The following is a 12,426-nucleotide window of genomic DNA, read 5'->3' as shown; positions in this document are numbered from 1 at the left end:
AGAACACATTAAGCCCACTATTAGAGGAGGAGATAGATATAATCTCCTCTGTAAACGGGAAGCATTTTGGATATTTGCTTTGGGCACCCTTTTCCCTAATGGTTTGAATGATTGTATTGAAATGAACAATGTTTAATGTTCATATGAACTTAGATTTATATTCATTTTAGGCTGATAGTGGGCCTAAAATGAATAGTGGGGTAACCCATTTGATACCAGTATTAAATGTAGAGGTTTATTGTATCAATTTCTAGAGTGGTGTAATCCCTTTCAGGGTTCTTTGTATATATGTTCTCTGGATGATAGAGAGAGATCATTTGTTTATTTTAGAATATTGATCTAGGAACTTGTGTGCTTCATGCCTGCATGCTTTGTTGTCTTTGGTCTTTCTTACTTCCTTTTGGTAGTGAGAAAGCTATTAATTAATAATTAATATATATGGTATGATGATGTAATGTACTAGGGACTCTTTACACTGGGAGAGATATGAAATCAACCCTATTTATTAAAAGCATAAATGAATAATTAATTAAATGAAAAAATAATAAATAATATAAGGCAGGGATTTGGTGGTATTTGAACCCAGGTATCGTAGTTTGGTTGGCCTGGTTATTAGTGTGGTGCGCCACAATAAACACATATAAATTATAGAGGTTTGAAATATATACCTATCGCAGTGTAAAGCTAGTAACTAATGATACGGTTTTTAAAAATTGTTCCATTTTCTCTGCGATGTCAGTATTAGATTGTTACTATTAAATTGTATTTTCTCTAACGTCCTAAGTGGATGCTGGGGACTCCGTAAGGACCATAGGGAATAGCGGCTCCGCAGGAGACTGGGCACAAAAGTAAAGCTTTAGAACTACCTGGTGTGCACTGGCTCCTCCCCCTATGACCCTCCTCCAAGCCTCAGTTAGATTTTTGTGCCCGAACGAGAAGGGTGCACACTAGGTGGCTCTCCTGAGCTGCTTAGTGAAAAGTTTAGTTTTAGGTTGTTTATGTTCAGTGAGACCTGCTGGCAACAGTCTCACTGCATCGAGGGACTAAGGGGAGAAGAAGCGAACTCACCTGCGTGCAGAGTGGATTGGGCTTCTTAGGCTACTGGACATTAGCTCCAGAGGGACCGATCACAGGCCCAGCCATGGATAGGTCCCAGAGCCGCGCCGCCGGCCCCCTTACAGAGCCAGAAGACAGAAGAGGTCCGGAAAATCGGCGGCAGAAGACGTCCTGTCTTCAACAAGGTAGCGCACAGCACTGCAGCTGTGCGCCATTGCTCTCAGCACATTTCACACTCCGGTCACTGAGGGTGCAGGGCGCTGGGGGGGGCGCCCTGAGCAGCAATAAAAACACCTTGGATGGCAAAAAATGCATCACATATAGCTCCTGGGCTATATGGTTGAATTTAACCCCTGCCAAAATACACAAAAAAACGGGAGATAAGGCCGCCGAGAAGGGGGCGGAGCCTATCTCCTCAGCACACTGGCGCCATTTTCCCTCACAGCTCCGTTGGAGGGAAGCTCCCTGGCTCTCCCCTGCAGTCACTACACTACAAAAAGGGTTAAAAAAGAGAGGGGGGCACTAATTACGCGCAGTATTAAAAATTACAGCAGCTATAAGGGGAAAAACACTTATATAAGGTTATCCCTGTATATATATAGCGCTCTGGTGTGTGCTGGCAAACTCTCCCTCTGTCTCCCCAAAGGGCTAGTGGGGTCCTGTCCTCTATCAGAGCATTCCCTGTGTGTGTGCTGTGTGTCGGTACGTTTGTGTCGACATGTATGAGGAGAAAAATGATGTGGAGACGGAGCAGATTGCCTATAATAGTGATGTCACCCCCTAGGGGGTCGACACCTGAGTGGATGAACTGTTGGAAGGAATTACGTAACAGTGTCAGCTCTGTATAAAAGACAGTGGTTGACATGAGACAGCCGGCTACTCAGCTTGTGCCTGTCCAGACGTCTCATAGGCCGTCAGGGGCTCTAAAGCGCCCGTTACCTCAGATGGCAGATATAGACGCCGACACGGATACTGACTCCAGTGTCGACGGTGAAGAGACAAATGTGACTTCCAGTAGGGCCACACGTTACATGATTGAGGCAATGAAAAATGTTTTACACATTTCTGATAATACGAGTACCACCAAAAAGGGGTATTATGTTCGGTGAGGAAAAACTACCTGTAGTTTTCCTGAATCTGAGAAATTAAATGAGGTGTGAGATGATGCGTGGGTTTCCCCCGATAACAACTGATAATTTCTAAAATGTTATTGGCATTATATCCTTTCCCGCCAGAGGTTAGGGTGCGTTGGGAAACACCCCCTAGGGTGGATAAAGCGCTCACACGCTTGTAAGAACAAGGGCTCTACCCTCTCCTGAGATGGCCGCCCTTAAGGATCCTGCTGATAGAAAGCAGGAGGGTATGCTAAAATGTATTTACACACATACTGGTGTTATACTGCGACCAGCAATCGCCTCAGCCTGGATGTGTAGTGCTGGGTTGGCGTGGTCGGATTCCCTGACTGAAAATATTGATACCCTAGATAGGGACAGTATATTATTGCCTATAGAGCATTTAAAAGATGCATTTCTATATATGCGTGATGCACAGCGGAATATTTGCCGACTGGCATCAAGTCTAAGTGCGTTGTCCATTTCTGCCAGTAGAGGGTTATGGACACGACAGTGGTCAGGTGAGGCGGATTCCAAAACGGCATTTGGAAGTATTGCCTTATTAAGGGGAGGAGTTATTTGGGGTCGGTCTTTTCAGACCTGGTGGCCACGGCAACAGCTGGGAAATCCACGTTTGTACCCCAGGTCGCCTCTCAACATAAGAAGACGCCGTATTATCAGGCGCAGTCTTTTCGTAGGCAAGCGGGCAAAAGGTTCCTCATTTCTGCCCCGTGACAGAGGGAGAGGAAATAGGCTGCAGAAATCAGCCAGTTCCCAGGAACAGAAACCCTCTCCCGCCTCTGCCAAGCCCTCAGTATGACGCTGGGGCTTTACAAGCAGAATCAGGCACGGTGGGGGCCCGTCTCAATGAATTTCAGCGCGCAGTGGGCTCACTCGCAAGTAGACCCCTGGATCCTTCAGGTGATATCTCAGGGGTACAAATTGGAATTCGAGATGTCTCCCCCTCGCCGTTTCCTAAAGTCGGCTTTAACGATGTCTCCTTCTGACAGGGAGGCAGTTTTGGAAGCCATTCACAAGCTGTATTCCCAGCAGGTGATAATCAAGGTACCCCTCCTGCAACAGGGAACGGGGTATTATTCCACACTGTTGTGGTACCGAAGCCGGATGGCTCGGTGAGACCGATTCTAAATCTAAAATCTTGAACACTTGCATACGGAGGTTCAAATTCAAGATTGAGTCACTCAGAGCAGTGATTGCGAACCTGGAAGAAGGGGACTACATGATGTCTCGGGACATCAAGGATGCTTACCTTCATGTTAAAATTTACCCTTCTCACCAAGGGTACCTCAGGTTTATGGTACAGAACTGTCACTATCAGTTTCAGACGCTGCCGTATGGATGGTCCACGGCACCCCGGGTCTTTACCAAGGTAATGGCCGAAATGATGATACTCCTTCGAAGGAAGGGAATTTTAGTTATCCCTTACTTGGGCGATTCCCTGATAAGGGTAAGATCCAGGGAACAGTTGGAGGTCGGTGTAGCACTATCTCAGGTAGTGTTGCGGCAGCACGATTGGATTCTCAATATTCCAAAATCGCAGCTGATTCCGACAACTCGTCTTCTGTTCTTAGGGATGATCCTGGACACAGTCCAGAAAAAGGTGTTTCTCCCGGAGGAGAAAGTCATGGAGTTATCCGAGCTAGTCGGGAACCTCCTATAACCGAGCCAAGTCTCAGTACATCAATGAAATGGTTCTGGGAAAAATGGTGGCTTCCTACGAAGCAATCCCATTCGGCAGATTCCACGCAAGAACTTTCCAGTGGGACCTGCTGGACAAATGGTCCGGGTCGCATCTTCAGATGCATCAGCGGATAACCCTGTCACCAAGCACAAGGGTGTCTCTCCTGTGGTGGTTGCAGAGTGCTCATCTTCTAGAGGGCCGCACATTCAGGACTGGGTCCTGGTGACCACGGATGCCAGCCTGCGAGGCTGGGGAGCAGTCACACAGGGAAGGAATTTCCAGAGCTTATGGTCAAGCCTGGAGACATCACTTCACATAAATATCCTGAAGCTAAGGGCCATTTACAATGCTCTAAGCTCAGCAAGACCTCTGCTTCAAGGTCACTCGGAGTTGATCCATTCGGACAACATCACGGCAGTCACCCACGTAAACAGACAGGGTGACACAAGAAGCAGGAGGGCAATGGCAGAAGCTGCAACGATTCTTCGCTGGGCGGAAAATCATGTGATAGCACTGTCAGCAGTATTCATTCCGGGAGTGGACAACTGGGAAGCAGACTTCCTCAGCAGACACGACCTCCACCCGGGAGAGTGGGGACTTCACCCAGAACTCGACAAGTATTGCGCCAGGTCAAGGGACCCTCAGGCAATAGCTGTAGACGCTCTGGTAACACAGTGGGTGTACCAGTCAGTGTATGTGTTCCCTCCTCTGCCTCTCATACCCAAGGTACTGAGAATTATAAGATGGAGAGGAGTAAGCACTATATTCGTGGCTCCGGATTGGCCAAGAAGGACTTGGTAACCGGAACTTCAAGAGATGCTCACGGAGGATCCGGGGCCTCTACCTCTAAGAAGGGACCTGCTCCAGCAAGGACCCTGTCTGTTCCAAGACTTACCGCGGCTGCGTTTGACGGCATGGCGGTTGAACGCCGGATCCTGAAGGAGAAAGGCATTCCGAATGAAGTCATTCCTATCCTGATCAAAGCCAGGAAAGATATAACCGCAAAACATTATCACCGCATTTGGCGAAAATATGTTGCGTGGTGCGAGGCCAGTAAGGCCCCGACGGAGGAATTTTCAACTAGGTCGATTCCTACATTTCCTGCAAACAGGAGTGTCTATGGGCCTGAAATGGGGGTCCATTAAGGTTCAAGTTTCGGCCCTGTCAATTTTCTTCCAAAAAGAACTAGCTTCAGTCCCTGAAGTTCAGACGTTTGTGAAAGGAGTACTGTATATACAGCCTCCTTTTGTGCCTCCAGTGGCACATTGGGATCTAAATGTAGTTTTTGGGTTCCAAAAGTCACATTGGTTTGAACCACTTAAATATGTGGAGTTAAAATATCTCACATGGAAAGTGGTCATGCTGTTGGCCCTGGCCTGGGCCAGGTGCGTGTCAGAATTGGCGGCTTTATCCTGTAAAAGCCCTCATCTGATTTTCCATTCGGACAGGGCGGAATTGAGGACTTGTCCTCAGTTTCTCCCTAAGATGGTTTTCAGCGTTTCACCTGAATCAACCTATTGTGGTGCCTGCGGCTACTAGGGACTTGGAGGACTCCAAGTTGCTAGACGTTGTCAGAGCCCTGGACATATAGGTTTCCAGGACGGCTGGAGTCAGAAAATCTGACTCGTTGTTTATTCTGTATGCACCCAACAAGCTGGGTGCTCCTGCTTCTAAGCAGACTATTGCTCGTTGGATTTGTAGTACAATTCAGCTTGCACATTCTGTGGCAGGCCTGCCACAGCCAAAATCTGTAAAAGCCCATTCCACAAGGAAGGTGGGCTCATCTTGGGCGGCTGCCCGAGGGGTCTCGGCTTTACAACTTTGCCGAGCAGCTACTTGGTCAGGAGCAAATACGTTTGTAAAATTCTACAAATTTGATACCCTGGCTGAGGAGGACCTGGAGTTCTCTCATTTGGTGCTGCAGAGTCATCCGCACTCTCCCGCCCGTTTGGGAGCTTTGGTATAATCCCCATGGTCCTTACGGAGTCCCCAGCATCCACTTAGGACGTTAGAGAAAATAAGAATTTACTTACCGATAATTCTATTTCTCGTAGTCCGTAGTGGATGCTGGGCGCCCATCCCAAGTGCGGATTGTCTGCAATACTGGTACATAGTTATTGTTACCAAAAAATCGGGTTATTGCTGTAGTGAGCCATCTTTTCTAGAGGCTCCTCTGTTATCATGCTGTTAACTGGGTTTAGATCACAAGTTATATGGTGTGATTGGTGTGGCTGGTATGAGTCTTACCCGGGATTCAAAATCCTTCCTTATTGTGTACGCTCGTCCGGGCACAGTATCCTAACTGAGGCTTGGAGGAGGGTCATAGGGGGAGGAGCCAGTGCACACCAGGTAGTTCTAAAGCTTTACTTTTGTGCCCAGTCTCCTGCGGAGCCGCTATTCCCTATGGTCCTTACGGAGTCCCCAGCATCCACTACGGACTACGAGAAATAGAATTATCGGTAAGTAAATTCTTATTTTATAGTATATATATTTTTTATTTAATATGTTATTAATTTTGTTCATGTTAGTGAATGCATTAAAAGTATTCGCTAAATACTAAGGTTAACATGAATTGTTTGCTAGAGACCACACCTGTTGAACAGCATTAGATTCACACCTGGTAGCAATTGGGTGTGTAATTGTACTAAGTACTGATTGGCTGAGGAACCTCTTTTATACTGCACTGGTCTGAGTATCAGACATACCTTCTGAAGAAACCGTCACGAGCTACGTCGGAGAAACGCGTCAAGGGGCTGTGATACGGAGTTACGGAGCCGCAATACTAACTCTCTATATCCAGGACATCTCTACCCAGCTGCATTTAAGACCTGTAGTGCCCATCCAGGTGCGTCTCACCGTTGTGATTTCCAGCTTGGTTTGCTGCCACTTTTGCATGTGCCGTCTGGTCCTTGTGCGATAGGACCCGGCACCAACATCAAACATCCACCGCCGCTGCAGCCATTTCGTCCTTGTGCAATACGACACGGCATTAAGAACAGCATGTACTGTGAGAATTTACCCTATTAACGGCAGAGGGGTGTTATCATTACGTTGTCAAAAAAGTTTAATCAACGTTTTGTTGGAGAATCATTGCGCACCACTGCATGAATACTGGTACCATCGAATGAGGCAATTTAATATACTACAGGCACTGCATATAATAACAGGGATTCAGCTGATCAACAATTGTCTTGGATACCAAGGAACTTTTTTCTCCTTTTTTTTTACTGGATCAACCATCATAGAAGTTAAAAAGGGATTACATCTATATATTTATCCCAAATTCATCATGAATATATGATATGATATGATCTAGTGTCTCCTTATATTGGCATATGGCTCTCTAGCTCCGTTGTATATGATTATACTAATTGAATTTTAATGCTGTTTATAATAATAAATTGTTTTTATTATTATGTATGTTTGCGCTCTCTATTATAGTTATATATAGTTTATTTGTGTACTCGGGTATAACAGAATACCTTTTGAGAGCAGCATTTATTAATTAATTATTAATAGAGTGGTCTTATTTCTAAAGCGCCTGTATTGATTTTCCGTCTAGGATTATCTTTTAATTTTATTCTACGAGTAATAGATATAGCTTATGTAATAGAAAAAGAAGAGGTTATTGTTTTATTGGGGACTAGTTACCAGCCCGTCAAAATGATGCAACAACATAACTGTAATGTCAGCACCGGCAGCTGTGTGCACCCGAGTTGAGCAAAACTTGAATTGCTGTTTCAGGCGCCATCTAGTGCCCTATGGTGCAAAACACACTTTAATTCCCCCCATAGAGGTGAGGAGCTGTGTTAACCTTCTATTATGAAGGATGATTAAGGTTTTATTTTAGTGAGACTGAGGAAGGTAATTGGAGGACTAATTAAGTGATGATTTTGGAGGTAATGAACAATGCGGATTAGGAAGATACTGATTATAAAGAGGTTAATTATATTCAATGGAGTTGTTAAGATGTTACTGAAGTACTTAATAGTTTTTGTGAATGGGTTAGTTATTGATAAGGGAATTATATTGTAAGGCAATTAAAAAAAATAATCTCTGTATTATATGATATCCACTGGACTGGTGCGCTCTGTATTATAATGCATGCTCCATTTAAGAGGGAAGACTCCCCGGACTATAGAATAAATACAGCGGGCGTTGGCACCTTAATGTAATGGGTTTTGCCCTTACTCTAGAAACAATTTTGACTTTACTTCTAACTGATGATGTCTGTATTCAAACAAACCAAGCATAACAACTATCCTCAAAGGGAGCTTTGGTGTGGTCCTTAAACCAACTAATCCTATGGAATCCACATGCTATAGGCTTATTACTTCATTGAAAAGAGACTTAAATTGATTTGCAAAAGTTTTGGGCACTTAACCCCCTCCCCATCGGTCTTATAGACACGGACTAGGATGGCATCTTTCCACTCTGCCAGGCATAGTCATGCACACACTCTGCTCCCATAAGCAGTGTCTCATCAACCATCCTGGATCGAAAATGAGGCTACCACTTGCTTGGCAGGCAACAGCAGTGAGCTCCCCCCTGGGAAAGGTGAGTAGTGCAAAAGTATGTCCAGGGAATGGGTGGCTAGTAGGAATGGGCATTGGGTTTATCAGTGGGGCAGGTTAGCCTATGCCCCGGGTGTTGTGGGGAGGGGGGCAGGGGGGGTTTAGCCTTTGTCTGTGGGTGTTGGGAAATTTGTTGCACACCCCTTTCCCTGAGCCTGTGCACGCCTATGCCACCAGGTCCCGAACAACACCAGACAAACCATTAACCTGATAAACGGTGTGAATTCCAGGATGGTCACACTTGACAAGAAGGGATTTGTTGTAACATTCTGGCTGCTCATGGTACTGACAATGGAATTTGTTTTTTCAGGTGAATTTCTTCAAACAATAATAGTTGTAGGAAGAAATTCAATTAGACCCAGTATTTTACTGGGCATGAAAAAAGGTGGTAGCCTTCGGCTTTAATGTCCAGGCTAATCAATTAGAGCCTTTTTTCTCACGATAAATTACCCTGTTATCTGGCATTAACACATAGGGGGGTATTCAGTTGTTTGAAAAGTCAGTTGGGTGTCTGTTTTTTCCTATCTAAAAGACAGGAAAATACAGACACCAAAACGATTTTTCAAACAATTGAATTCCCCACAGAAGAATCCGGAATAAGCTCCCAGGTGCACTGTACCCGATAACAGGCTTTTCTGCTGCGGGGTACACTGGGCTCCACAGGGAATGACATTGGGGTGTAGAGTAGGATCTTGATCCGAGGCACCAACAGGCTAAAAGCTTTGACTGTTCCCAGAATGCATAGCGCCGCCTCGTCTATAACCCCGCCTCCGTGCACAGGAGCTTACTTTTGTAGTTGGTGCCATGCAGGGCAGGCAATACAACAGGGGCTGCTCCAGCAGCCCTGAGAAGAGCTTTAAAAGTGAAAAATAAAGACTTCAAGGGCTGCAGCAAAGGCACTGTAAGTGTTAGATGTCAGTCAGACATCTCCTGCTGCAGCTCCATCACCTCCCCCAGCGGCGCTGTACACTCATGCGCCCTGGTTGCCGGGTACCTACAGGGGAGGCTACGGTTTCTCTCAAGTTAGTCTCACACACCACCGCAGCTCTCCAGGTTCGCGTGGCCGCACCCAGGGAGGAGGTAAGTGGGTCCCCCAGACGGGACCCGCTGGAAATCGCGATCCCGCGCGGATGGTGGGAGGCGGGCCGCGCGCACTGGCGTGGACACTGTGGCGGTACAGGGACCCTACTAGACCACCAGGGCATGTTTATTATATAGCCCACAGTACCCGGTGGTGAAGTCCAGTAGGGGGATAAGGCTTTGACCTGTAGCCCCTCCCCCCAGCCCCAGGGTGCCATTTAGAGTAAATGTTCCTGCCCTGGAGCTGCATATCGCTCTCTCCCTCACTTCCTGTCAACATTTGGGTGCCATTAGGTCAAGCTGAGCTGATCCTGGGACTGTTTGGGCAAATCCTCCTCTGTAAAGCTGCTTGCATGTCAGCGCTGTGCATTTTACAGGACACTTAAGTATTCTACATGTCTGTTGACAGTGTTAGTTAAGAAAGCGTGCATTTAGTCAGGGTTATATAGTACAAGTACCATGTGATATACATCCAGTCTTTACTGTGCATTGTTATATCTATTGACTGTATAGCTATACTTAGTACTACTCTGTATTGCTAGTCCAGTGCAGTTTTATTGCATGTCATAATTTCTTCATTGTACAATGTGACTATGTGTGTGTGCATATAGCTGCTGTGTGACCTCCATTTCGTGTCTCTCTCTCAGATTGCTATCCCTATATTCTATAACCTGAGGGGGCTAAGTGCGTCAGGTTTATCATTTAATATAGGTATTTCACAAGATATACTCAGTGTGTATTTTTCTCTGTGATTTTTAGTCACCATATACCTCTTGAATTCCCTATTTGTGCTGTTACACTGCACAGGGGTTTCTTGTCAGGTATTGTGCTGCTGATATTGTACTGTGTTGCCTTGCATTGAGCTTTCGAATATGTCAGCTACAAAGGGCAATGGTGCTGGGGCTGATTCCACATTGTTTGGAAGTGATGCTGCAGACACATTTGAGGAAAATCTAGCAGGTGAGGGTTCAGGTCCTGGGGGTTCCTTACCCCCCAGTGGGATCGTAGCAACGGGGGTTCAAAATGACCCGCCTTGGGCTACCTTCTCCACGCTATTGAATACACTGGTAACTAGACTAACGCCCCCTATGGGACCTCCTGTGCCGGTACAACCGTTTATGGTCCCCGCGGTTATCCCGCCATGGCAGATCAACTGTCTGCTCACTTATAGCAATTGAACCAATCACTGACTACTCAGAAATCTATCCCTCGCCTGCCTAAGACCAAGGGGTCCTCTAAGCGGGCCATTACTTCCTCGCAATCCACCAACGTCCCAGAAACCTCGTCTGATGATGATGGCATTTATACTTACCCCACAGATTCTGATCTGGACGCTTCTGATGGGGAATCTGTTTCACGGGTGGATGTTCCTGACTTGTTGGAGGCTATCAGGCTCATTCTTCAAATTACTGATGACCCGGAGCCTGATGCTGCTCCTAAGAAACCGGGCAGATTTAAACGTCAGAAAGTGGTTAAACAAGTTTTACCTTATTCTGACCATTTAGTTGACATACGTCAGGAGTCCTGGGAAAATCCAGGAAAGAAATTCACGCCTCACAAGAAGATGCTGGCTATCCCCTTGCTGCGGAGCTAAGTAAAAATTGGAAAACACACCTGCCAGTGGATTCGCAGGTGGCGCGGCGGGTGGTATCCTCAGCTCTGCCAGTAACTACCGTCACATCTCTGAAGGAACCGATGGATAAGCATGTGGAGGGTTGTTTAAAGGCTATTTACACCCTAGCAGGTGCTGCGCATTGGCCCACCATTGCAGCGACATGGGCTGCAGAGGCTATTGAAGCGTGGGCTCAGAAGTTGGAAGCTGAGATGTCTACCAACGCTTCTGATCATGCTAGACAATGCTTATCGTATATTGTCACAGCTTCTCATTACATTAAAGAGGCAGCTTCTGATGCCAGTATTCTGGCGGCCAAGGCTTCTACTACGTCCATACTGGCTTGCCGGATTCTATGGTTGCGGTCCTGGTCCGTGGATCTGGACTCTAAGAAAACCCTGGAGGTACTCCCTTTTAAGGGAGACATCCTTTTCGGAGAAGACCTCAACAAGATAGTGGCTGACTTAGCTTCTGCTAAAACAGCTGGTTTACCTAGTACTGCTCCTTGTGTACCAAAGGCTAAGAGTACTTCCTTTCGCTCCTTTCGTCCTTCAGGAAAAGCAAAGGGTCAGGCATACCCGAAACAGACTCGCACTTCCAAACCCATTCCGGGGGTCCTAAACTGGGAAGTGGACTTTCTCAGACGTCCGGATGTACACGCCGGAGAGTGGAGCCTCCGTCCAGAAATGTTTCAACTCCTCGTGGACAGGTGTGGCCTACCAGATGTGGACCTGATGGCGTCTCGACACAATCACAAGGTTCCGGTCTTCGGAGCAAGGACAAGGGATCCTCAAGCAGCGTTCGTGGATGCACTGGCAATTCCATGGAACTTTCAGCTGCCATACGTGTTCCCTCCGGTGTCACTCCTGCCCAGAGTAATAAGGAAGTTCAAGCAAGAGGGAGGACTCCTACTTCTGAATGCTCCTGCGTGGCCCAGATGGCTTTGGTTCTCAGACCTTCAGGGTCTCTCGATAAGAGTGTCCCCTTCTACTTCCACAGTGCCCAGATCTTCTCGTTCAGGGCCCCTGTGTATATCAGGATTTAGACCGGTTGGCTTTGACGGCGTGGCTCTTGAAGCTTCCGTCTTGAGGGCCAAAGGATTTTCTGAGGTGGTTATTCAAACCATGTTGAAGGCCCGGAAACTGGCTTCTGCTCGGATTTACCATTAGGTCTGGAATTCTTACTTTGCTTGGTGCACATCTAACAATCATGACAGTTACAAGTTTAGTACGGCCAAACTTTTGGCCTTTCTACAACAGGGCCTGGACTTGGGCCTTCGTCTGGCCTCCA

The sequence above is a fragment of the Pseudophryne corroboree genome, chromosome 1 (assembly GCF_028390025.1).
Source record: "Pseudophryne corroboree isolate aPseCor3 chromosome 1, aPseCor3.hap2, whole genome shotgun sequence".
In the NCBI taxonomy this organism is placed as follows: Eukaryota; Metazoa; Chordata; class Amphibia; order Anura; family Myobatrachidae; genus Pseudophryne; species Pseudophryne corroboree.
Note: the sequence above shows the minus strand (reverse complement) of the source record.